Source organism: Rhinopithecus roxellana, chromosome 4 (assembly GCF_007565055.1).
Source record: "Rhinopithecus roxellana isolate Shanxi Qingling chromosome 4, ASM756505v1, whole genome shotgun sequence".
Taxonomy (NCBI): Eukaryota; Metazoa; Chordata; class Mammalia; order Primates; family Cercopithecidae; genus Rhinopithecus; species Rhinopithecus roxellana.
The window spans coordinates 169,732,636-169,760,329 of NC_044552.1; positions in this window are offsets into that span (position 1 = coordinate 169,732,636).

Below are 27,694 nucleotides of genomic sequence, written 5' to 3' on the forward strand. Positions count from 1 at the left end.
GGGAAGTGCAAGGGGGAAGGGAATCCCTTTTCCTAGCCAGGGGAACTGAGACACACAACACCTGGAAAATCGGGTAACTCCCACCCCAATACCGCGCTTTAAGCAACGGGCACACCAGAAGAATATTTCCCTCACCTGGCCGGGAGGGTCCTACGCCCACGGAGCCTCCCTCATTGTTAACACAGCAGTCTGCGGCGATCTAACCGCGAGGCAGCAGCGAGGCTGGGGGAGGGGCGCCCGCCATTGCTGAGGCTTAAGTAGGTAAACAAAGCTGCTGGGAAGCTCGAACTGGGTGGAGCTCACAGCAGCTCAAGGAAGCCTGCCTGTCTCTATAGACTCCACCTCTGGGGGCAGGGCTCAGCTAAAAAACAACAGGGGAAACAGCAGAGGCCTGAGCAGACGCGAACGACTCTGTCTGACAGCTTTGAAGAGAGCAGTGGATCTCCCAACACGGAGGTTGAGATGTGAGAACGGACAGACTGCCTGCTCAAGTGGGTCACTGACCCCTGAGTAGCCTAACTGGGAGACATCCCCCACTAGGGGCAGTCTGACACCCCACACCTCACAGGGTGGAGTACACCCCTGAGAGGAAGCTTCCAAAGTAAGAATCAGACAGGTACACTCGCTGTTCAGCAATATTCTATCTTCTGCAACCTCTGCTGCTGATACCCAGGCAAACAGGGTCTGGAGTGGACCTCAAGCAATCTCCAACAGACCTATAGCTGAGGGTCCTGACTGTCAGAAGGAAAACTATCAAACAGGAAGGACACCTATACCAAATCCCCATCAGTACGTCACCATCATCAAAGACCAGAGACAGATAAAACCACAAAGATGGGGAAAAAGCAGGGCAGAAAAGCTGGAAATTCAAAAAATAAGAGCGCATCTCCCCCTGCAAAGGAGCGCAGCCCATCGCCAGCAACAGATCAAAGCTGGTCAGAGAATGACTTTGACGAGATGAGAGAAGAAGGCTTCAGTCCATCAAACTTCTCAGAGCTAAAGGAGGAATTACGTACCCAGCGCAAAGAAACTAAAAATCTCGAAAAAAGAGTGGAAGAATTGACAGCTAGACTAATTAATGCAGAGAAGGTCATAAACGAAATGACAGAGATGAAAACCATGACACGAGAAATACGTGACAAATGCAAAAGCTTCAGTAACCGACTCGATCAACTGGAAGAAAGAGTATCAGCCATTCAGGATCAAATGAATGAAATGAAGCGAGAAGAGAAACCAAAAGAAAAAAGAAGAAAAAGAAATGAACAAAGCCTGCAAGAAGTATGGGATTATGTAAAAAGACCAAATCTACGTCTGATTGGGGTGCCTGAAAGTGAGGGGGAAAATGGAACCAAGTTGGAAAACACTCTTCAGGATATCATCCAGGAGAACTTCCCCAACCTAGTAGGGCAGGCCAACATTCAAATTCAGGAAATACAGAGAACGCCACAAAGATACTCCTCCAGAAGAGCAACTCCAAGACACATAATTGCCAGATTCACCAAAGTTGAAATGAAGGAAAAAATCTTAAGGGCAGCCAGAGAGAAAGGTCGTGTTACACACAAAGGGAAGCCCATCAGACTAACAGCAGATCTCTCGGCAGAAACTCTACAAGCCAGAAGAGAGTGGGGGCCAATATTCAACGTTCTTAAAGAAAAGAATTTTCAACCCAGAATTTCATATCCAGCCAAACTAAGTTTCATAAGTGAAGGAGAAATAAAATCCTTTACAGATAAGCAAATGCTTAGAGATTTTGTCACCACCAGGCCTGCCTTACAAGAGACCCTGAAGGAAGCCCTAAACATGGAAAGGAACAACCACTACCAGCCATTGCAAAAACATGCCAAAATGTAAAGACCATCGAGGCTAGGAAGAAACTGCATCAACTAACGAGCAAAATAACCAGTTAATATCATAATGGCAGGATCAAGTTCACACATAACAATCTTAACCTTAAATGTAAATGGACTATATGCTCCAATTAAAAGACACAGACTGGCAAACTGGATAAAGAGTCAAGACCCATCAGTCTGCTGTATTCAGGAGACCCATCTCACATGCAGAGACATACATAGGCTCAAAATAAAGGGCTGGAGGAAGATCTACCAAGCAAATGGAGAACAAAAAAAAGCAGGGGTTGCAATCCTAGTCTCTGATAAAACAGACTTTAAACCATCAAAGATCAAAAGAGACAAAGAAGGCCATTACATAATGGTAAAGGGATAATTCAACAGGAAGAGCTAACTATCCTAAATATATATGCACCCAATACAGGAGCACCCAGATTCATAAAGCAAGTCCTTAGAGACTTACAAAGAGACTTAGACTCCCATACAATAATAATGGGAGACTTCAACACTCCACTGTCAACATTAGACAGATCAACGAGACAGAAAGTTAACAAGGATATCCAGGAATTGAACTCATCTCTGCACCAAGCGGACCTAATAGACATCTATAGAACTCTCCACCCCAAAGCAACAGAATATACATTCTTCTCAGCACCACATCGCACTTATTCCAAAATTGACCACATAATTGGAAGTAAAGCACTCCTCAGCAAATGTAAAAGAACAGAAATTATAACAAACTGTCTCTCAGACCACAGTGCAATCAAACTAGAACTCAGGACTAAGAAACTCAATCAAAACTGCTCAACTACATGTAAACTGAACAACCTGCTCCTGAATGACTACTGGGTACATAATGAAATGAAGGCAGAAATAAAGTTGTTCTTTGAAACCAATGAGAACAAAGATACAACATACCAGAATCTCTGGGACACATTTAAAGCAGTGTGTAGAGGGAAATTTATAGCACTAAATGCCCACAAGAGAAAGCAGGAAAGATCTAAAATGGACACTCTAACATCACAATTAAAAGAACTAGAGAGGCAAGAGCAAACACATTCAAAAGCTAGCAGAAGGCAAGAAATAACTAAGATCAGAGCCGAACTGAAGGAGATAGAGACACAAAAAACCCTCCAAAAAATCAATAAATCCCGGAGTTGGTTTTTTGAAAAGATCAACAAAATTGACAGACCGCTAGCAAGACTAATAAAGAAGAAAAGAGAGAGGAATCAAATAGACGCAATAAAAAATGATAAAGGGGATATCACCACCTTCCCCACAGAAATACAAACAACCATCAGAGAATACTATAAACATCTCTATGCAAATCAACTAGAAAATCTAGAAGAAATGGATACTTTCCTGGACACTTACACTCTCCTAAGACTAAACCAGGAAGAAGTTGAATCCCTGAATAGACCAATAGCAGGCTCTGAAATTGAGGCAACAATTAATAGCCTACCCACCAAAAAAAGTTCAGGACCAGATGGATTCACAGCTGAATTCTACCAGAGGTACAAGGAGGAGCTGGTACTATTCCTTCTGAAACTATTCCAATCAATAGAAAAAGAGGGAATCCTCCCTAACTCATTTTATGAGGCCAACATCATCCTGATACCAAAGCCTGGCAGAGACACAACAAAAAAAGAGAATTTTAGACCAATATCCCTGATGAACATCGATGCAAAAATCCTCAATAAAATACTGGCAAACCGGATTCAGCAGCACATCAAAAAGCTTATCCACCATGATCAAGTGGGCTTCATCCCTGGGATGCAAGGCTGGTTCAACATTCGCAAATCAATAAATGTAATCCAGCATAGAAACAGAACCAAAGACAAGAACCACATGATTATCTCAATAGATGCAGAAAAGGCTTTTGACAAAATTCAACAGCCTTTCATGCTAAAAACGCTCAATAAATTTGGTATTGATGGAACGTACCTCAAAATAATAAGAGCTATTTATGACAAACCCACAGCTAATATCATACTGAATGGGCAAAAACTGGAAAAATTCCCTTTGAAAACTGGCACAAGACAGGGATGCCCTCTCTCACCACTCCTATTCAACATAGTGTTGGAAGTTCTGGCTAGGGCAATCAGGCAAGAGAAAGAAATAAAGGGTATCCAGTTAGGAAAAGAAGAAGTCAAATTGTCCCTGTTTGCAGATGACATGATTGTATATTTAGAAAACCCCATCTTCTCAGCCCAAAATCTCCTCAAGCTGATAAGCAACTTCAGCAAAGTCTCAGGATACAAAATTAATGTGCAAAAATCACAAGCATTCTTATACACCAGTAACAGACAAGCAGAGAGCCAAATCAGGAATGAACTTCCATTCACAATTGCTTCAAAGAGAATAAAATACCTAGGAATCCAACTGACAAGGGATGTCAAGGACCTCTTCAAGGAGAACTACAAACCACTGCTCAGTGAAATCAAAGAGGACACAAACAAATGGAAGAACATACCATGCTCATGGATAGGAAGAATCAATATTGTGAAAATGGCCATACTGCCCAAGGTTATTTATAGATTCAATGCCATCCCCATCAAGCTACCAATGAGTTTCTTCACAGAATTGGAAAAAACTGCTTTAAAGTTCATATGGAACCAAAAAAGAGCCCGCATTGCCAAGACAATCCTAAGTCAAAAGGACAAAGCTGGAGGTGTCACGCTACCTGACTTCAAACTATACTACAAGGCTACAGTAACCAAAACAGCATGGTACTGGTACCAAAACAGAGCTATAGACCAATGGAACAGAACAGAGTCCTCAGAAATAATACCACACATCTACAGCCATCTGATCTTTGACAAACCTGAGAGAAACAAGAAATGGGGAAAGGATTCCCTATTTAATAAATGGTGCTGGGAAAATTGGCTAGCCATAAGTAGAAAGCTGAAACTGGATCCTTTCCTTACCCCTTATACGAAGATTAATTCAAGATGGATTAGAGACTTAAATGTTAGACCTAATACCATAAAAACCCTAGAAGAAAATCTAGGTAGTACCATTCAGGACATAGGCATGGGCAAGGACTTCATGTCTAAAACACCAAAAGCAATGGCAGCAAAAGCCAAAATTGACAAATGGGATCTAATTAAACTAAAGAGCTTCTGCACAGCAAAAGAAACTACCATCAGAGTGAACAGGCAATCTACAGAATGGGAGAAAATTTTTGCAACCTACTCATCTAATATCCAGAATCTACAAAGAACTCAAACAAATATACAAGAAAAAAACAAACAACCCCATCAAAAAGTGGGCAAAGGATATGAACAGGCACTTCTCAAAAGAAGACATTCATACAGCCAACAGACACATGAAAAAATGCTCATCATCACTCGCCATCAGAGAAATGCAAATCAAAACCACAATGAGATACCATCTCACACCAGTTAGAATGGCAATCATTAAGAAGTCAGGAAACAACAGGTGTTGGAGAGGATGTGGAGAAATAGGAACACTTTTACACTGTTGGTGGGATTGTAAACTAGTTCAACCATTTTGGAAAACAGTATGGCGATTCCTCAAGGATCTGGAACTAGATGTACCATATGACCCAGCCATCTCACTACTGGGTATATACCCAAAGGATTATAAATTATTCTACTTCAAAGATACATGCACACCTATGTTTATTGCGGCACTATTCACAATAGCAAAGACTTGGAATCAACCCAAATGTCCATCTGTGACAGACTGGATTAAGAAAATGTGGCACATATACACCATGGAATACTATGCAGCCATAAAAAAGGATGAGTTTGCGTCCTTTGTAGGGACATGGATGCAGCTGGAAACCATCATTCTTAGCAAACTATCACAAGAACAGAAAACCAAACACCGCATGTTCTCACTCATAGGTGGGAACTGAACAATGAGCTCACTTGGACTTGGGAAGGGGAACATCACACACTGGGGCCTATCATGGGGAGGGGGGAGGAGGGAGGGATTGCAGTGGGGAGTTATACATGATATAAATGATGAATTGATGTGTGCTGACGAGTTGATGGGTGCAGCAAACCAACATGGCATAAGTATACATATGTAATAAACCTGCACGTTATGCACATGTACCCTAGAACTTAAAGTATAATAAAAAAATTTTAAAAAAAATTATGAATGCTATAACTTAGTTACAATGATTATGATGTTAATAAATTTTTTTTCAAAGCTCCCCAAGTGATTCTAATATGTCAACAAAGTTGAGAACAAGTGTTATATATTTAGTTACATGTTTTTTATTATATAACGTAAAACTAAAAAATAGATTAACTGTATCCATGAATTGAAAATTTGTTATGATATTCATCAACTGTATAACAACTTTTACCATGCCTTGTATATTTCTTTTCAATGTTATGCCAAGACCATTTATTATAAAATAAGTCATTTTTCTAGTTGTCAACAGACTTTACCAGTGAATTGAATAAAAACCTTGTACTTTTTTTTTACCTACCAGCAATAACACCAGTAAGATTCTGTTATTAAAGTATCCCTGATTATTTGGTATATGTTAGGCAGGGCTATGCTGTTGCTAGACTGATAGAATTTTAGGGACACAGTTATGGTAAAGATCATCTACTCCAGTACTTAGTCTTTTAAACCTATGCCCACTTTTGAGAGTTAACAATGATAGCTAATAATTGACTAAATGTATTAGGAGCTTATCATGTGCTAGGCACTATTCTGTGTGTATTCTGAGGTACTTATGAGGTAACTATTGTTACATCTCAGCTTTTGAGTACAGAAATATAAATAACAAAAATGTTGAATAACTCACTTGCTATAGCCTGGCCTGGCCAGGATTTGAACCCAAAGAGTTGGCTTCAAAACCCACACAGGCATTTGCCATGAACATATGGAAATAATAACAAAAAGAGTGCACTTTATAAATATTTGAATTTTGAAAATAGGTTCTTAATTTTTCTAAATATTTTATAATATTTAATTTACCTTTTAAAACAATTATACAAACCCAAGAACTCTGATACTTCAGTCTTGCTCTCCAAATTGAAAATCATTTCTCTTGTTCAACTTTCCTGTTTTACAGAGTCATGCCTTTAGGAGTATTTCTTAAACACCTATACAGAGTGATGAACCAAATATTTAGGTCGGTGCAAATGTAATTGCGGTTTTATTTATTACGTTTGCACCAACCCAATACATTCTTTTCTTCAATGACATTTTCAAAAATAGCGATATAAATAAAGAAAAGATATTAACTTTAACAAACAATGGGAAAGTGTCTGATAATTCAAAAAGGAAGAAATGAATGAGGAATTCCGGGTAGAAGTAGTGTTAAATTAAATCCCAAAAATGCATTGGGTTTTGATAAATGTATATAGTTGAGAAAGATGTTTTGGATAAAAGCAAATTATTAGCAAGAGGGCAGAGATAGGAAAGTAGGTGATGAACAGGAAACAAAAGTCAAGTTGTCAGAAGCAAAAGGTATGTAAGTGCACACCGGAAGAAATAATGTTGAAGCAGATGAAAGAGGTTCTGACAAATATAAAATTCCGTAAAAGATGTTTGAGGTCAAAGGGTGTAATAAGACTAGAGCTCAGCTTTGGACAGGTAAATCTGGCAGCAATATATAAAATAGACTGGTATGCTAATCAGATAGACCTAACAAGAGAACTATAAGAATGGCAGTGGAAATGGAGCAAATAAGAGGAATAAGAATAACATATCATACAACTAGACTCTGTGCATTTTGAGGAACAAATTAGATAGAAGAATGAAGAGGATTAGTTCATGAGACAGGATGACTGACAAGGTGAAGTGCTATCAACAATAATATTAAGCCCAAGAGAACAGCAGGTACAAGAAAGTAGACCACAATTTCAGTTTGAAATGTTGAATAGGAGAGATCAGAACAGTCAGGGGACGGTCTAGCAGACATCTCTAAAATGTTGCATTGAAATTCAAGGCCGGGCGCGGTGGCTCAAGCCTGTAATCCCAGCACTTTGGGAGGCCGAGACGGGCGGATCACAAGGTCAGGAGATCGAGACCATCCTGGCTAACACGGTGAAACCCCGTCTCTACTAAAAAATACAAAAAACTAGCCGGGCGAGGTGGCGGGCGCCTGTAGCCCCAGCTACTCGGGAGGCTGAGGCAGGAGAATGGCGGGAACCCGGGAGGCGGAGCTTGCAGTGAGCTGAGATCCGGCCACAGCACTCCAGCCTGGGCGACAGAGCGAGACTCCGTCTCAAAAAAAAAAAAAAAAAAAAAAAAAAAGTTTGAGGACACAAATGATGGATACTATCTACATATTGATTACAGATCGTTTATAAGATCAGGTGCAAGAGAATATTAATGCAAATAGTATAAAGTAAGAAGAATAAATAATTTTTAAAGTCTTTGGGAAACATCTACTTTGAGAGGCAAGCAAAGAAATTGAAAAAAATGTCATCAAAGATAGTAGAAATTCAGGCAAATGGTAATTAAGAAATTAAACGTGGAGAGAGTTTTTAAGAGAATATGTGGTAGACAATATCAAATGTTACAGGTAGCTCAAAGGTAGAAAAACCTGAGGAAGTCCATAGAATTTGTTAATTTATAAATGACTGATATCCTTTTCAAAAGTGTTCGTAGTAGGCAGCATAATGGCTCCCCAAAGAAGTTCAAACCTAAATCCTCGAAACCTGTGAATGTGTCACCTTATGGACAAGAGGGAATCTGCAGATGTGATGAAGTTAAGGATTTTGATGGGAAGATTATTCCGGATTATTTGGTGGGTGCTAAATGTAATCACAGTGTCTTTACAGGTGAAAAAGGAAAGCAGGAGTGGGATAGAAAAAGATTTGATGATGGAAGCAAAGTTCAGAGTGATGAGATTTCTGGCTATGAGCAAAGGAATACCAAGCAGCCTCTAGAAATGGAAAAGGCAAGGACAGGATTCTCAGCGGGAACCTCCAAAAAGATCCAGTTCTGCCAACATCTTGATTTTAACCTCACAAGACCGATTTCACACTTCTGACCTCCAGGACTGTAAGATAATAAGTGTGTGATGTTTTTAAACCACTAAGTTTCTGGTAATTTGCTACCATAGAAATAGGAAACTAGTACAGCATTTCAGTCAAGTGGTGAAATGAGTTACTACTCTTCACATAAACACTTGAACTCTGGAGTTAGGAGACTGAGATAAAATTCCAATGGCACAACTTACTTAATTTCTCCATGCTTCAGTTACCTTGTCTATAAAGTGAGGATAATTATAGTGCCACCTCCCAGGGTTGTTGAGAGTATTAAGTGAGAAAATACATGTAAAATAATAAGATAAACGTGCATTACACAACAAGAGCTCCATAAATGTTCACTATTCTTCTGTCATGTGATGAAGGAGGATTAAGGAATATCCTAGGCAGTGAAGAAGTAAAGCACTGAGATCTAGAGATAGCTAAGACCTGTGAAGCTCAGTGATCCCTTGGCCGCACGACTACTTTGAACAGACCCAAGACATTCCCAGCTGTCTTGGCCTCTGGTCCTAAAGAGTTTTTGCACTATATCACATGATTTGGGGCAGAGGCTACTAACTGTCCCTTTCACTTTAGTAAAATACCCCTGTATTTTTGCCTGGAAACGGGTCACACACACAATTAGGGAGTATCTTTTGGATCCTCCCTTGCAGATAAATGTCTCCATATATGTACATTCTGATCAATGCACACAGATTGAATAGAATTGAACTGGGATGTGGATATAATTGAAATATGCCACTTCTGGGTCAATTCTCAGAAAGAATCTGCTTGATCTCTACCTTCTCCTTCCCAGTGCCTAAGGCTAGAATATGGACAAGGTGCTAGTGAGCCAGCTTCAGTTACATAAAAGAAACATTCTCCTAGGGAATAGTGGACAACACAACGAAGGGAAACCAGACCCCTGATGACCTTACTGAGCAGGGCTCACCACTGCCTTGGACCATCCACCTACCTCATGACTATCACATGAGAGAGAATCAACTTCTATTGTCTCTAAGCCATTTGATCCATCTCTCTATATACCATTTCTATAAATAATTTAATGAAATATAAGTGGAAAAAGGAATACAGAGCAAAAATAGAGGAACTCTGTGAATTCACATCGATAAATCTAATCATTACTCTAGGAAAAGTTTGGATTTCTCTTTTCTGAAGTTTAACAAAATGTTGATAATACTTTAAATAAAAGCACACTATGTTCTAGGCACTAAACTTTTGGCATACATTGCCCCATTTCAACTCAAAATATTTCTGAGGAGGATCTTAGTTAGGCATGAGTTGGAGATATTGCAGGTGTGGTTCAAGACTACCACAATAAAGTGAGTATCACAAGACAGTGAGACACATAAATTCTTTGGTTGCCCTGTGCATATAAAACTTATGTTTATACTACATTGTAAACTATTAAGTGTACATTCCTAAAAACATGATGTGTATATCTTAATTAAAAATACTTTATTATAGAAAATGCTAATGATCATCTGAGTCTCCAGTGAATTATAATCTTTTTGCTGGTAGAGGGTCATGCCTCCATGTTGATGGCTGCTGACTGATCAGGGTGTGGTTGCTAAAGTTTTGGATGGCTGTGGCAATTTCTTAAAATAAGGCAACAATAGAGTTTGCCACATCAATGGACTTTTCCTTTCATGAAAGATTTCTCCGTAGCATGCAAAGCTGCTTGATAGCATTTACCCACAGTAGAACTTCCTTCCAAATTGGAATCAACCCTTTCAAACTCGGCTGATGATTTACGAGAAAAGTTTTAAAAATATTCAAAATCCTTTGATGTCATTTCAACAACGTTCACTGCATCTTCACCAGGAATAAGTTTCATCTCAAGAAATTCTTTGTGTATTCATGAGAAGCAACTCCTAACCCGTTAATGTTTGATCATAAGATTGCATCAATTGAGTCATATTTTCAAGCCCCACTTTGAATCCTAGTTCTCTTGCTATTCCCACCCCATATGCACTTACCTCCTCTAAGAAGTCTTGAACCAATCAAAGTAACCCAAGAGGGTTGAAATCAATTTCTAAACTCCTGTTAATGTTGATATTTTGACCTCCTCTCATGAACCATGAATGCTCTTAAAGGCATATAAAGTGGTGAATTCTCTCCAGAAGGTTTTCAATTTACCTCATCCAGATCCATCAGAGGAATCACCATCTACGTCAGCTACAGCCTTACAAAATGTATTTCTCCAACAACAAGACTTAAAAGTCAAATTTACTCCTTGATTCATGGGCTACAGAATTGATGTTGTGTTAGTAGGCATGCAAGCAACATTAATCTCCTTGTACATCTCCATCAGAGCTTTTGGGTGATTAGGTACATTGTTAATGAGCAGTAATATTTTAAAAGAAACTTTTTTTTTCCTAAGCAGTAGGTCTCAGCAGTGGGCTTTAAATATTCAGTGAACCATGCTGTCAGCAGAGGTACTGTCATCCAGACTTTGCTATTCTTTTTATAGAGTACAAGCAGAGTAGACTTAGCATAATTCTTAAGGACTGCAAGATTTTTGCAATGGTAAGTGAGCATTGGCTTCAACTTAAAGTCAACAGCAGCATTAGCCTTAGCCTCTAAGAAGAGAATCTGCCCATGCTTTGAAGATTTGAAACCAGGCATTGACTTCTCTCTATCTATGAAAGTCATAGATAGGATCTTCTTCCAATATGAGACTGTTTTGTCTTTACTGAAAATCTATTGTTTTGAGTAGCCGCCTTTACCAATTTTCTCAGCTAGATCTTCTGGATAACTTGCTGCAGCTTCTACATAGCACTTGCTATGGAGACAGTTTTATGTTTCCTTAAACCTCATGAACCAACCTACGATAGCTTTAAACTTTTCTTCTGTGGCTTCTTCGCTTCCCTCAGCCATCATAAAATTAAAGAGAGTTAGTGCCTTGCTCTGGATTAGGTTTTAGCTTAAGGAAATTTTGTGGCTAGTTTGATCTATCCAGGCCACTAAAACTTCCTCCATAACACAATTAGCTGTTTTGCTTTCTATTATTCAGGTGTTCACTGAAGCAGCACTTTTTTATTTCCTTCAAGAACTTTTACATCTCTTTCATAACTTGGTTGTTTGGCACAAGTGGCTGAGAGTTTGGCCCATCTCAGTTTTCAACATGTGTTCCATACTAAGCTTAATCATTACTAGTTTTTTATTTAAAATGGGAAACTTGTGAGTTTTCCTCTCACTTGAACACTTAGGGGACATTGTAGGAGTATCAGTTGGTCTAATTTCAATATGGCTGTGTCTCAAGGAATAGGAAGGCCCAAGAAGAGGGAGAGAAATGGGGGGAATGGTTGGTCAGTGGAGCAGTCAGAACACATACAACATTTAATTTCACCATCTTTTATGGGCACTGTTTATGGCACCCTGAAACAATTACAATAGTAGCAACAAAGATCACAGATCACCATAACAAATATAAAACAATGAAATAGTTTGAAATACTGTGAGACTTATGAAAATGTGACACAGAGACAAAGTGAGCACATACGGTTGGAAAAAAATGGCACCAATACAATTGTTCAAAGCAAGGTTACCACAATAAAACAAAGTACCATAAAATGAGGTGTAAAAAGTCCATTGATGTGGCAAACATCTTCACATATAAAAGCTGAAACTTAATGATATTGACTAAAATGCCCAAGATCCTACACGTACAAAGTGCCAGAGTTAGAATTTATTCTGGGCTTGCCTAACTCTACAATGCCAGGTCTTAACAACTGTATATCCTGCCTTCCATGTAATAATAGTAAACAGTAATTTAGTAATTTTGGGGGAAACTAAGGTACTAACATTCTGCACTACATCATTTTTATGTTGTATCTAAGCAGCCATGATTTTTAAAAAATTTCTACTGGGAAACTTTATATATTGACTTCTTTTCCCTACACTTTGTCAGTATCTGCACATTTTTAAGATTGTAAATTTAAATTTGAGCTGCATGTCTTAAGTGCACACACATACACAAACACATCAAAATTTTCAAGAAGTTAACAGTGGGGTCTGCTGGTTCAATTCATAAACAGAGTGTGAGCAACAGCTCAGCTGTATGGTCATTAGAACCTAAGCTGGTAATGGCTACTTGTTCCAAGGAGCCAATATCGAGAAAATTACAATTTTCAATAGTTATGTGTTCTTCAAATAGACATTCTTCAATAAAACAGTCACTAAAGATTATTTCTATAAATTGAAGTCTATCTCCTAATTACATGTTTTTTTGATCTTTAGATGAGACTTCCCAAAAACATAGATTAGAGTTTTGTTTAAAGCCTGACCAGAAATTTCAGTCCTTTTTCTGAAGCCTATTATTTTCTTCAAGGGTAATATATGTAGTTGGGCAGCAGTAAATACCACTAATTTAAGATTTGATTTCTAGACCAGGAGTCAGTTCAGGAAAAGACAACAAAACCTGATTGTGAATATGCTATGGACATTTGAGCTACTACTTAGGAATATAAACATTTCTCCATTAAAACCATATAACATATTCCAAATGAGCTACAGGTTTTGGGCTGAGTACTAGATATAATAGGACTCAATCCAGGCTCAGTGAAAACGGTATTCAAATACAGACAATATCAGATTTATAATCAAGTCTTTGCTATGCATATAAAATAGCTAATCAGTTTAACAAGCCTTGATGTATTGCATATGTAGTATGTGTCCAGCATAAATGCGCTTTGTGAAGAACAATTTTTTGTCAAAGTCTTTGCCTTCAAAGAGCTTTAAACTTACTGGGAAGTCAAGTCTTGCTAATGGCAAACATTATTATATGTCTGGCATACTCTATAGCCTTTACATTCATTAACCTATTTAATATTCACAAAAACCCTATGAAGTAGGAATTTTTATGATCTCCATTTCATGTGCGAAGAGACTGAGTCACCAGAGGCTAAGGGACATGCTTGAGATCATGAGGTGGCTTGTGAGTGACAGAGTGCAGTCTAACTATAGATAAGACTACATTATCTCTACGCTGTTCACCATACTACAGGCCTCCTGCTTCCCATCAATCATATGGAAGAATTGCAGAAAAACAGCAAATGGAATGAAAAAATATTTCTATCCAAGAATGCCACAGGCTTAATTCATAAATTTCAAATACAAGGAATAAATAACAAGAAAACAGAAGAATATTGGTAATATTGAGGATGTTCAGCACTAACTATGTGCCATATACCATGTTAAAAGCTAGACATACAGTTCCTCATTTAATCTTCATAAAATCATATGAGGTAGGAGCTCTTATCCCTATGTTACAGATGATGAGACTAGGCTTAAAGAGGATAGTAATTTTCCCATGATTACAAAACTGGTATACGACAGATCCAAAATTGCAGCCCAGTCATGCTGAACACAGAGTCTATGCTCTTAGTCCCTAGGTAGAATTGGCTCTTCCTCCATCTGGAACTAGTTTTTCCAAAGGATCTGGAGAAATAATTACCAATCAATTTTTTAAAAATAAATCTACCTTATCTATCCCATTCCTAAGTCAGCCTAAACCTTATTCAAGGTCACCTTCTAGACCAAAACTAAGTTAGTAAGAACTCACTTACTAACTTGATTTCTAGGTGCTGTTGCATAAAACAGTGACTTCTCACCTGTTTTTTATGCCCACATGTCTTTTACAAAAAGTGCAGACTCTGGATTCCCTACCACTGGGCCAGCTCTATTTCTCCAAACAACCAACAAAGTGAAAAGAGAAAGATCATTTGAAATGGAGACGTCCTCAGTTTTTCACTTATGCTAATCTAGTTTCTGTCCAAGGAGAAGGTTGAAAAACACTTTTAACTTAGAAAAAAAAGTAGAAATTAAAAGTTTTGAAGTCCAAATATCTATTTAAAATAAACTTTTATAATAAGTAGTTTTTTGAATAAAGAATAACCTTCTAAATTTTTTCATTATTTATTTATGTGATAAAAGCTCTTAGTAGTGACTACATGTTACTCATTGTTTCAGTTGTTTTAGAGACGTCGGTAAACAAAAGTACAGACACTGTCATCATGGAGTGCTGGGTCTGTTGAGGGAGCTGATTTTTAACCAAAGCATCAGATAAATATTAAATCACAGCTATGATAGGTTGTATGATGGAAAGATATATATTATTATGTTAATATAGTATAGGAAGACATGATATAAATCTTGATATCAGGTAAAACTTCTCTGATGAAAAAATGTTTACACTGCACTCTGAATGACTAATGGACAGTTACAAGACGGGAGAACAACGTACAGGCATATAGACCTGCAGGGGAAAAGGAGGGAACATTCAAGAAACTAAAGAAACTCCAGTATGGATCTTGGGGCAAGTTGAGGTTAGAGTGAGAGGCTGAGCCAGAATTGGCAGGGATTGATACACCGTGTTAATTATTTTGGTCACTGTCTTATGAAAGATGGAATCTATTGAAAAATTCTAACCATGGAACCACAGGGGGACATAAAAATATTCTGACTGCATCAAGAAATTTGGAAGGGAGAAAGAGTGATACAAGGAGAGCAGTTCAGAAGTGTGTCAGTTCAGGCCCTCCAAGAAGCAGATGCCAAGATGGAGTTGGAACTGCAAGAGATTTATTGAGGGTGATGTCTGTGAAAGATAATAAGAGCAGGAGCTGTGAGAGGTAAACATTTCAGACTGCAAAACAAGTCTGAAATCTATGGAAAAGAGGTATCAGGAAGAAAGAATTTATGAACAGAGCCTCAGACTGCCATACAGCTTTGATAAAGTCTCAACTAGTTCAATGAAGAGCTACAGTGCAAAGACTATTCATAGGGGAGTTCCACACTGGTCAAAGGAGGCCAAGCCCAACTATCCTTTCTGTGATTAGACTTTGGCTGGGGCTGCAAGAAAAGTGTTTCACCTCAGTTCGAAATGTGGGGCCAATCCTGGAGGCAACAACCATCGTCTGCACTCCTTATGGCTGGTTTTCTCTTGAAGGGAGATCTAGTCAGTGCCCCTCTAAGGCTGTTACAGAAGCAGTTGACCTAGAAATCCAAGCTAGAGATGAGGTAGGTGGTGGTGAAGATATAGATGAAGTAAGATGAGGGAAAGGAAGGGAAGGAAAGGAAGAGAAAGGAAAGGGGAAGGGAAGAGGAAGAGAAAAAAGAAATGAAGGGAACCAGAGAATCAAAATTCGTATTTAGAGAAAAATGTCAACATTCTAAATCGAATTTCTGTTCCTTAAAAACTAATTAAAGGACCTAAGGTCTTCTATATCCAAAAACATTTAAATCTCCTAAGCATGAATCTTAGGTCTGGGGCAAAAGCCACACCAAATAGTAATAAAACATGAACCTTTTATGTAAGAATTTTCTATAGTAGATTTTAAAATTTGCTAAAACAATGGCGAATACTTAAATCAATTTTTAAAGAACAGAAACTGCCTCTATCTGAATGACCTCTAGTTCTTGAGAAAATCTCATTTTATGGAATAGACATGCTACCAAATGTTGTTCGTGAATCTTTTATTTTTCTAATGGAATAATACTTCTCCACTAACAAGCTTTATCTTCATCCCAACTCATTCTTCAATTGGCAGAAATGGCTAATAATTTGACTTTTAGTTTCCCTGTCAAGAACCTGTCCTGTACTAAATGATTTCTAATGGTAAAAAAGAAGTAATAGCACTTTTAGAGAAGAGGGACTTTTCGGTGAATATTTTTATGATACAAGGTAACAGAATGGCAGTTCAAAAGAACAGCCATCTTACCCTTTAAACCATACTGGTTAGAATGGGATAGCTAGGCTACAAAAGCAAATAAATCTCCAAGTATCAGTGGCTTAACACACCAAAGTTTATGTATCACTTTCTGATATGTATCACTGTCTGACAGTTAAGGAGCACTTCAAGGCATCTCTCTTTATTGTGGTAACTCAGGGACTCAGTTTCTCTTCATCTCTACTCATCACTTCCAGGGGTGCTGTGGAAACAGAAAATGTGGCTAGAATGTCTTAAAGGAATATTCATGGTCTGGCCTATATAACATGCACCATTTCTGCCCACTGTCCACTGGACAGAATGAGACGAATGGTCTCAATCTAACTGCAAAGGGAGCAATAAATGTGGAGCACATGGGTAGTTGGTGAAACCTTGCTCTCTCAGCTGCCACTTATCAGGTTTCATTATTTGCAGGTACACTTCAAAGAGTATCTACAGCACATTGGAATTCATGCTCTAATCAGTTTCTATTAGGCATGTGTGTATGCATGTTTGAATACACAGGAAACCACAGAACCCATACCCTGCCTGATTGAACACTAAAACTCTCCTTCTACAGATGCCCCTTTTCCCTTATTATTTCATTATTTGAAAACTTCCTCTCCTTTTCCCTCTGTTTTTTCTTTCTCTTTTATCTGTTGTTGTTTAGGAGCATCATGTCACTTCCAATTTGTCCTTTCTCTTGTAACTACGGGGCTAGTCCAAGGTGTGGTCAACCACCGCAGAACTAGTTGAAATGCAGGTGACTTAGAAGAAGAGAGAGATGGAAATCATTAGCCAACATTCACCCTCAGTTGCCATCGTGAAGTCTTCCAGCCCAATGTTGATTTTACAGACAAAATACTCAGCCTCTCTCCCACCTTCTTACCCACCAACCAGCAAAGGTGAGAAAATCAAGAAATACATGTTTTCGGAGTCATGAGAGAAGAGAGAAGAAATTCCTGCTGTATAACAGTACCCCAGTAAAGAAACAAAACCGAGAAAGAAAGAGCTTTATGGTATGTGTAGACAGAGATGCAGCCTTTCAAATGATCTCCCAGCCTGAAATGTGACAACAAAGCATCAGAGAGTTGCCAGGACTGAAGGAGCCATGTTTCTGGGGACATAGGATGTCATTGATAAACAATGACAAGATAGTCACTGCTGTCACACACACATGCACACCCGGGTAAGACCCTGAGACTCTGGCATAATCTGGAGAGTTGGAGGAAACACCAGAAAGGATAGAGTCTACCTAACTTCCAGCCGCATTCCACTGCAACAGCAAAGATGCGTAAAATCCAAAATACAGTTGAGTTATTTCATAAAAAATTAAGTTATAATATGTGTGTAAACATGCTCATATTTACTACAGTTGTATATAATTCTGTAAAAAATATTTATATCCATGTAAGTTAAAGCAAGGGGGAAAAGCAAAGATGAAACATGTTAACCTCTAGGGATTATAAATGGATTTATATTTCCTTAACGTAGTTCTAACATGCTAACAGTGCACATTACTCAAATTACAGATGACAATACAGTTGTAAATCTCTCAAGATAATAACACAATTAAGAGAAATTTAATAAAATGCATGAAAAGTGCTGGCCAATGCTTAATAACTAAAATTAGATTATAGATAGATTAAATACATGACAGTAAACAGAAATTTCTTACCTGAATCTGATTGTGTCTATTTTCTTAGCAAAATTTACAATAAAACAATATAACAAGGCCTTTTTGAAAGTTGATACCATTATTAAATTTTTAAAAACTGAGTTTCTGATACAATTTAAATTCATGTTAATTTTCCCTTATTTTTAATATCAACATGCTTTATATCATTATTGATTCATGGCTAAACCAGAAAGACAAAAATTTAAACATTTTGTTAGCTCCCTAAAATTGTTGATTTTATTCTTATAGCATGCTTTTATTTTGATAAATTCTAAAGCATTTTGACGATCAACTGAATACTAACTATTGATGGAATGAAGCAATGGGTATATAGTCAGCAAACAACATCATGGCTCTTAGGGAAACAGAAAATTAACATTAAATTAAGAATGGGTGCTTGGTAAACACTGACAGTATTCTTAAGGAGAAATACCTTACCTTTTATATTGATGAACAGTGAGGAAAAAGTACAGAAAATGTGCAGTTAGTGGAAGCAGTGATTGAAGTTCATGACACAAAACATTGAAAACCAATGAGAATCATGACTATGAGTTTCTTGACTGCAAGTTATCTTCTATTACAAGCATCCTTTGGATTTCTCATTAAATGTTGTTTCTGAAAGCTATGTTAAAACCTGAAAGTGTTTTTTTCCAGTTAAAATGGGGAATTTTGTTGCAGCATATCATTATGTAAGGAAAGTAAAATGTAGCTCCTAATCATTATTCAGTGAGGTAATGGTAACTATTAAAAGATAAAGATACCTCGTAATTTGAATTGCTTCCAGCTGAGCAGTCATCATCTGGACATATGCTATCAAATGATACTCCTCCCACCGAGCCACTACGCATCTAATGCCTTTATTTATGTGGCAAATTTTAAGACTGAAACAAACAAAGGTTTTAAAATAAAAAATGTGCTATTAAACCAAATATAAGATGAGCTATCCTGCCTAATGCAATAAAATACAGTATTTCATTATGATTAGTATTACTTTTCTGTAATTTTGTAAATTCCCAGGCAAATATAATCTTCTAAGACAGAAAAACAAAGTCTTCATACTGTAAGAAATTGTGCAATAAAATGATTAGCAAATAATCTCATTTATTGCTGAAAGGTTATAGACATAGGCTTTGGAATTAGATGTACCTGGATTTACATCCTGGTCCTAACACATTTTTATGACCCTGGAACATGTATTGCATCTCATTAGGCCTCAGTTACTCATATATTAAATGATAATGGATATAATTTATACAGTTTAAAGGAAATAATAAAATTGAGTACTCATCAAAGTGCCTGAAATAGAGTAAGCACAAAAAGAAGTGATTAGTTATGAATATTATAATGTACACTGTGAAAATATGTAATTCAAAATCTAAGCAGTTGGAATTTTTAAATATTTTGAGACCTAAGACAGTGTGATTATGGGCCCCGAATCATGTAAACTGGGAGCTGTAACCATGTTTTCTCTGATTGTAGATTAGCCTTTTTCCTTACCTACATTGTTTTCTAAAATGTTGTAAAGGACTAAAGGGCACCAGGGAAGACCCCTTCCCTCTTAACTGTTGATCTTTACTACAGATGAACTTCCTTCTTTCCTCTCCCATACAAAGACTGCGTGATTATGACAATGCCTGAGATGGAATGCTAAATACAGAATTTTAAATTGGAAAAAAAAAAAAAGAAGGAAAGCTGTAATTAAATTGTTGTAGCTCATAAACCAGCCTTGTACAGAAAATGTTATAAACTTACTAAATATCTTTGTTTTCTGCCTGTATTAGCAAGATCTTAACCAATTTTAACTTCTTAGCATTGGCCCCATTCCTTTGAAGTCTCTGTTACTTGAATGGCCATTTTCAGGGTTTTACTTAAATAAAGTCTCTTAAACCAATCTTGACCTGTTCAATTATTTCATGTTGACAACACTATGCATGGTATCAAAAATCAAGTAAGATTATTGTAACTTTTGAAAGTTTCGGCTTAGTAAAATGTCTAATCCATAGAGACTTAAAGGAAAAAGGCATAGGAATTGGTTTGATAGCCTACAATACGTCAAAGAAAAACTCTTTGGTCAGCATTGTGCTCTTATTTTATTTATTTGGGAAAGAAATTGTTGTGCTTTGCATCTATATAAAAAGTGTACTGTTTGCTCAAAATCCACTTTTATTTTATTTTATTCTAGTTTATTTTATTTTTTGAGACAGAGTCTCACTCTATCACCCAGGATGGAGTGCAGTGGCACAATCTCAGCTCACTGCGACCTCCACCTCCCAGGTTCAAACAATTGTCCTGCCTCAGCCTCCCCAGTAGCTGGGATTACAGGCATGCACCACCATGCCTGACTAATTTTTGTATTCAAAATACACTTTTAAAATGTCATTCCTACAAAAGGAATTAGAGACTAGAGAGGCTATAGGCCCTTAAAGAAGAGAAGCTAAATAACAGAGATCTATATTTGACTGGATTTTCTCTTAAGGATACTTTCTAGTTTGTATTGTGCATAGATGATTGAGCTCAAGCATTAAGTAGCTGTCTTATTTGACAAGGGTTGTAGGCCAAAGTTCAGGGTTGATCTTTGATAGAAATGAAAAAGGGAAATCCCAAACATTGATACAAGGGATAGAAAGAAATTACTTAGGCAGGTAAGGAGGGCAACAAAGTCCTTGGTGGAATTTCCCTTTTAATAAAAAGCAACCCTCAAATCATTTATTTTCTAACAAAAGGTAGCCTAAAAAATCAAGCTGCAGACATAGATAAGCGAGCTGGAAGATTGCATGGGGGAGTGCTGGAAGCTGCACCAATAGAAAAGGGTTACCTGAATGCCAGGTTATGTTCAACATGGAGGCTCTATCTTCCCGTTTCTTTGTCCCCATATGTACGGTAAAGGAACAGGCAGCATGGCACTGGTCAGGTAGAGAACCCATCCGCATAAGAAAAGATTAGGATAGGGGTGGTCAGCTTTTTTGCACCCTGTGAAAATGGCACACCTGGTCCAACCAATCTTTTGTGCCCTATGTAAATCACATACCACCTCCTCAAGCTCATCTATAAAATCTCCTGCACTTCACCACAAAAGCAGCAACCCACTTCTCTGGGACTCCTCTCTCTGAAGCAGAGAGAGCTCTTCTCTTTCTTTCACCTATTAAACTTCCACTCTGAACCTCACTCTTCGTGTCTGCATCCTCGTTTTCTGTGGCCATAAGACAACGAATTTCACAGTCAGACAACGCTGCTTCAACATGAGAAAGTTGCAAATGGATCAGCCCTGAACTCAGCATATAAATACCTGTTAAATCTTTGGATAAGTTCTATGTTTTAGAATGCAAACATTCCTTGAGATTTCTAGGAATCAAGCTAAAGGATTATAATTGCTGAGTAGTGATTTCAGCAGTAGTCTATTTCTGGGAAAACAGGGTTTGGAGTTCAAGTTGAACCAAATTATTAGGGATTGTCAGCCTTACAATAATGACTATATCTTAAGACTAAATGCTATACCCTTGGATTAAAGGTAAAATAAAAACAAATAACACTAACAGAGCCTAAATAAATTTGCCACAGGATCTAGGTGACCTGACAGTATTTTAACTGCCTGTTAGAACAAAATTCAATGCCTCAGAGCAAGACGACTTAGTCAAGTGTCCATAACATATCATCAATAATTGTTAGCATTAGGCATGCAAAGAAACAGGTAAAATTGGTCCATAATCAAAACAAAGCTTAAACAGAAGTAGAGCCACAAAGAATCCAAATGTCAGAATTATTGTATAAGAACTATACAATATAAATACGTTAAGAAAATTGTAAGAGAAGATGAATGTAATAACAGGATTTTCAAGAGGTATTTTTAAACTCTAACAAAAAATTTTAAATCCTAGAGCTGAAAAATACAATATATAAGTTAAAAATACATCGAATTAATAACAGATTAGATTCTGCAGAAGAAAGAAACAATAAATGTAAAAACAAGTCAAAATCACAAAGGAATAAAAATAAAATAACCACTGACTCAATGAACTATAAGACAGTGTTAAACTGTACAAAATAAATGCAATTAGAGTTCCAGAGGTAGATAAGAGGGAGAATAGGGCAAAAAAACTTTTGAAGAAATAATGGCCAAGTTTTTCCAAATGTAAAAAACAAAATTGGAAACCCCCAGACTTGATAAACTGGGTGATATAATTTAAATGTTTGTCCTCTACAAATAGCATGTTGAAGTGTAATTTTTGAAGTTGGAGATGGGGCCTGGTGGGAGCCATATGGGACATGGGGGTGATCCCTTATGGATGGTTTAGTGCCATCTTTTTGATGATGACTGAGTTCTTATTCAGTTAGTTCACACAAGATCTGGTTGTTTAATAGAGTTTAGGACCTCTCCCTTCTCTGTCTTGCTCCTTTTCTTGCCATGTGATATGTTGGCTCCTGCTTCACCTGCTACGAGTAAAATATCCTAGAGGCCTCACCAGAAGCTGAGCAGATGCCAGCACCATATTTTCTGTACAGCCTACAGAACTGTAAGCCAATTGATCCTCTTTTTTCTATAAATTACCCAGCCTCAGGTATTTTTTTATAATGAGGCAAAAATGGACTAACAAAAACAATGAAAATGCAACCAAGGAGTGGGTCATTGCTATAAAGATACCTGAAAATGTGAAAGTGGCTTTGAAGCTCAGTAATGGACAGAGGCTGGAAGAGTTTAGATGGCTCAAAAGAAGATAGGAAAATGAGAAAAAGTTTAGAACTTCTTAGAGACTAGATAATTGGCTGTGACCAAAATCCCAATAGAAATATGGAGAGTGAAGGGCAGGCTAATGAGTCCTCAGACAGAAATCAGAAGTTTATTGAGAATGAGAGGAAAGGTTACCCTTGGTAAGCCCTGACAAAGAACTTGATTGCATTGTATCCATATGCTAGGGATTTGTGTAAGGTTGAACTTAAGAGTGATGACTTAGGGTATCTGGTGGAAGAACTTTCTAAACAGCAAAGCATTCGAGAAGTGACTTGAATGTTCTGACAGCCTAAATAAAATATGAGAACAAAGTTATGACATAAAGTTCGAACTCATATTTTAAAGGGATTCAGAGTGTAAAAATTTGGAAATCTTGCATCCTGGACTGTGGAACAACTACTTGTTAAAGAGATTAGCATGACTAAAAGGGAGCCAAGTGCTAATATTCAAGACAATGGGGAAAAGGCCACAAAGGCATTTTAGAGGCAGCCCCTCCCATAACAGGCCCAGAGGCCTAGAAGGAAAGAATGAATTGGTTTGGGAGGCCAGGTCCAGAGCACCACTGATCTGTACCACCTCAGGGGCTGCTTCCTACATCCCAGATGCTTTGCTCCAACAGTGGCTCAATGGGCCCTAGGTAGAGCTCCAGCTGCCGCTTTGGAGAGTTCAAGCTACTGTAAGTCTTGGCAGCCTCCAAGTGGTGTTAAGTCTGTAAGTGTATAGCATGCAAGAGTGAAGAAGGCTTGGCAGCTTCCACCTAGATTTCAGAGGATGGATGAAAAACCTGGGTCACCATACAGAAGCCTGCTTTAGGGTTGGAGCCCTCACAGAGGGGCTCTGCTAGGACAGTGTCAAAGGGAAATGTGGCATTGGAATCCCCACTCAGAGTTCCCTCTAGGGCACTGCCTAGTGGAGCTGTGGGAAGGCGGCTGCTGCCCTCCACATCCAACAATAGTAATCAGCAGCTTGTCCCTTGAGCCTGGAAAAGCCACAGGCACTAAACTGCAGCCCTTAAGAACAGCCATGGAGGCTGCATCCTGCAAAGCCACAGATGCAGAGTTTCCCAAGACCTTTGGAGCCCACATGTTACACTAGTGTGCCTTGGATGCAGGACATGGAGTCAAATAAGTGTATTTGGGAGTTTTAACATTTAATGTCTGCCCTGATGAGTTTCAGACTTGCATGAGGTCTGTAGCCCTTTTCTTTTGGCTGATTTCTCCCTTTTAGAATGGGTATGTTTACCCAGCACCTATAGCTCCACTGTATCTTGGGAGTAAATAACTTGTTTTTGATTTTATAGGATATAGGTGGAAGTAACATGCCTTGAATCTCAGATGAGACATTCGACTTTGATGTTGGAACAAGTTAAGACTTTGGGGGACTATCGAGAAGACATGATTGTATTTTGAATGGTAAGAAGAACATGAGATTTTGGGGGGGGGTGCACAGGGCTGGAATTATATAGCTTGGATGCTTGTCCCCTCCAAATCTCATGTTGAAATGTGGGAGCTAGTAGGAGATGTTTGGGTCATGGGGATAGATCCCTCACGAATGGCTTAGAGCCATCCCCTTGGTGATGAGTGAGTTATTGCTCAGTTAGTTCATGCAAGATCTGTTTCTTTAAAAGAGTCTAAGACCTCCCTCTTTTCTATCTTGCTCCCCCTCTCACCATGTGACATGTTAGCTCCTACTTTACCTTTGGCAATAAGAAAAATCTCCAAGGCCTCACCAGAACCCGGACAGACGCCGGAACCATGCTTTGTGTACAGACTGAAAGACCATGAGTCAATTAAGCCTCTTTTCTTTATAAGTTATCCAGCCATGGGTGTTTTTTATAGCAATGCACAAACAGACTAAAACACTCAGCAAACTACAAATTGGTTAAATAACATTTTTAAAAAGCACTCCTTGTATGATAAGAGGAGAAAAGAAACAAGTACTTACATGGTAGTCAAACTGCTGAAAACCAAAGCTATAGAGAATGATTGTAAAAGCAACCAAAGGAAAAGACATGTTATATACAGAGATATATTAATGGGAATAACAAATGACTTCCAGTTTTATTTTTAAAAACAAAGAAAAAAGACAATGGAACAATATATTTAGTGACTTGAAAAGGAAGCTGACAACATGGAATTCTGTATCTGGTAAAATGTCTTCCAAAAAAATGAAAAATAAGGTTATGTTTAGATACACAACTTTTGGCAAAATTAGTTGCCAGCAGATTTGTGTCAAAAAAAAAATGCTAAAAGTAGTTCCTTGGGCTGAACAGAAATGAATATACCAGATGAAAATCATTGAAACACAAGGAAATGACAAGCAGTAAAAATGGTAAATATGTGGGTATATATGAAAGACAATTTTCCTTTCTTAATTTTTTTAAAAATCCTTGTACCTCTGGTAGAATTTGGCACATCCAACATCCAACAATAGTAATTGGAGAATCCAGAAAGACAATATAATGTCTAAATTTTTTTAAATAATGGTAATGGGCTTTACTTCAGCATAGAATGTAGAATGCTGCAAAAGAACATCACTGTCATCCTAAAAACAAGAAAAGCCAGTTAATCTACCCAAAAAAAAAAAAAAAAATCAAACCCATCAGAGACCTCAGGTAATAACAAAACAAACTAAACTGAATTTCAAAGTGTGACCAGACCCTCTGAAGAGAGGGTGGACACATGAACCATTTGGCAGAGCACAGGAGGAAGTGGTCACTTCCATAAAAGTAAGCAAGAATAAATAAGCTATAACTTTAACAAATTCCTGAAGGCCAAGTATGGGCTAATGGAACAATTTGGAATAACTTAGAACCTCAGGTAGAAGGTAATTTACTCTCACACACAAAGTCTTTTCCATGGTCCTCTACTAGGTACTTATGAGAAAGACATGGGAATGCAGGAGATCAGGATGAGCCATTTCCCCCAGTGGGGGCATCATGTGGGAGGTAATCAGCTACCACCAGGGCATGAACAAAAACACTGCTGCTTCTATTTTTCTGAGTGAGGTGTAAACCAAAACTTAGGATACCGGGGAAGAGAGAGCAAACTTTCTTGGTACTACAGCCTTGTTGGAAATCCATTATTTCTAAGCAGTGGTAAGAATTTTTATCTTCCACCCCAAATCACAAAGTGGCTGCAATGTTGTGTTTCTGGTGCAAAATGGTAGCAGAGAATATTCTAACATCTAGCAGCAGCAGCAATTCCCCTTCAAACAGTTCTACAGTGTGGTTGGGGCATTGTTCCTGGACATTCAGCCTTGAATTGGTTCTTTTGATGGCCATTGGTCCTGTGAGTGCACCGTTACCCTTTTAAATACATTATTTTCTGTTTAATTCACCCAGACTCCATTTTAGCTGCTTGTAGTTAAAAACACTGACAAATGCAGTTAGTTTGAGCAAAGGAAAGCAATTCTAACAGTCAGTGCTACATTAAACAAATTAAGATTAAGTAATCCTGGCTGTCAGAAGGACTATCCTCAGAGGAAATTTACTCTCTATGGAATGAACCAGGAAAAGTTAGGACTAGCATTTAAGGCTTTGTTCCCTGAAATCCTGCCATCCCTAAGAAGATCAGATAAGTCAATGTGAAGAAATCAGTCTTCCAATCACTCTAGGCTCATGCAGTGAGAAACCTAATGGCTTATTTTTCTTGTTTTAACCGCTATTCCCAGTATGTACTTATACACAGGAACTCAATAGCAAAATTATGCAAAGACAGAAACAATACTATTTCTGAGAATCTATGAAGCCAAAAGTATCCTATGTATACTGGATATGTTTCTATTTAAATAATGTGGTGTATGTTTTGGTTTCTCAACTGCAGTCTATTGTAATGGAGTAATTTGACTCCCAGATTATAAGTGATTCTAAAGCACCACTGGAGTGAATACACCAGCTCTTGCCAATGATTAGGGACAATCATCTTCTGACTAGTGGTTTCTCAAGTCTAGCTGCACATTGCTATATCCTGGGAGAGATTTAAGAAATGCTGAAGCCTGAGTCTCAGCACCAGAAATTCTAATTCATTTGTTCAGAAGTGTGGCCTGAGTGTCAACATCTTTTCCATTTCCACAGGTGTTTCTAACATGAACCAAAGTTCAAATCACACCTCTAGACGCTGGCTACTCCACAGACCAGCAGTTTGTGGAAGTTGGTTAGAAATGTATCATCTCAGACTCTGGACCTGTACTGTAAATCAGAATCTGCCTCTTTAAAAGGTCTCAGATGTACAGATGCTAAATTTTGATACATACTGCCCTAGGCCATTTTACATAGTTTGTGTTGGGACATTTAATAAAACTCCTTAATTGTCATTAGTGAATAAACATCATTTCTTCCTCAAGTCCTTTCCTTCTTCCTTCCTCTCCATCCTCTCCCACCCCTTCCAGTGTTTGGAGCACCCTGAACAAATGTTTCTCGTCACACTTCAGGTTAACAACTTATATGCATGAGAGTATATTCAAAATTGACATCTTCCCCTGGAAATTAAACATTTCGCAATTAACATGGCTATGGCTTAAGATGCTAAATGTACCATGAAGCATAACTGATACTAATCATGGGGTAGCTTGTGAGGAAAACAATATTGATAGAAAACATTTATCACAAAAAGGATATTTTGCCACGAAACAGAAAAAAAAAAACAATTTATTATATACATTATTCTAACTTTATTAAATTGACAATTATATTGTCAACTGCGATTTTTTATAGACTAAAGGTAAAAATAGGCCCTTCTGAATTT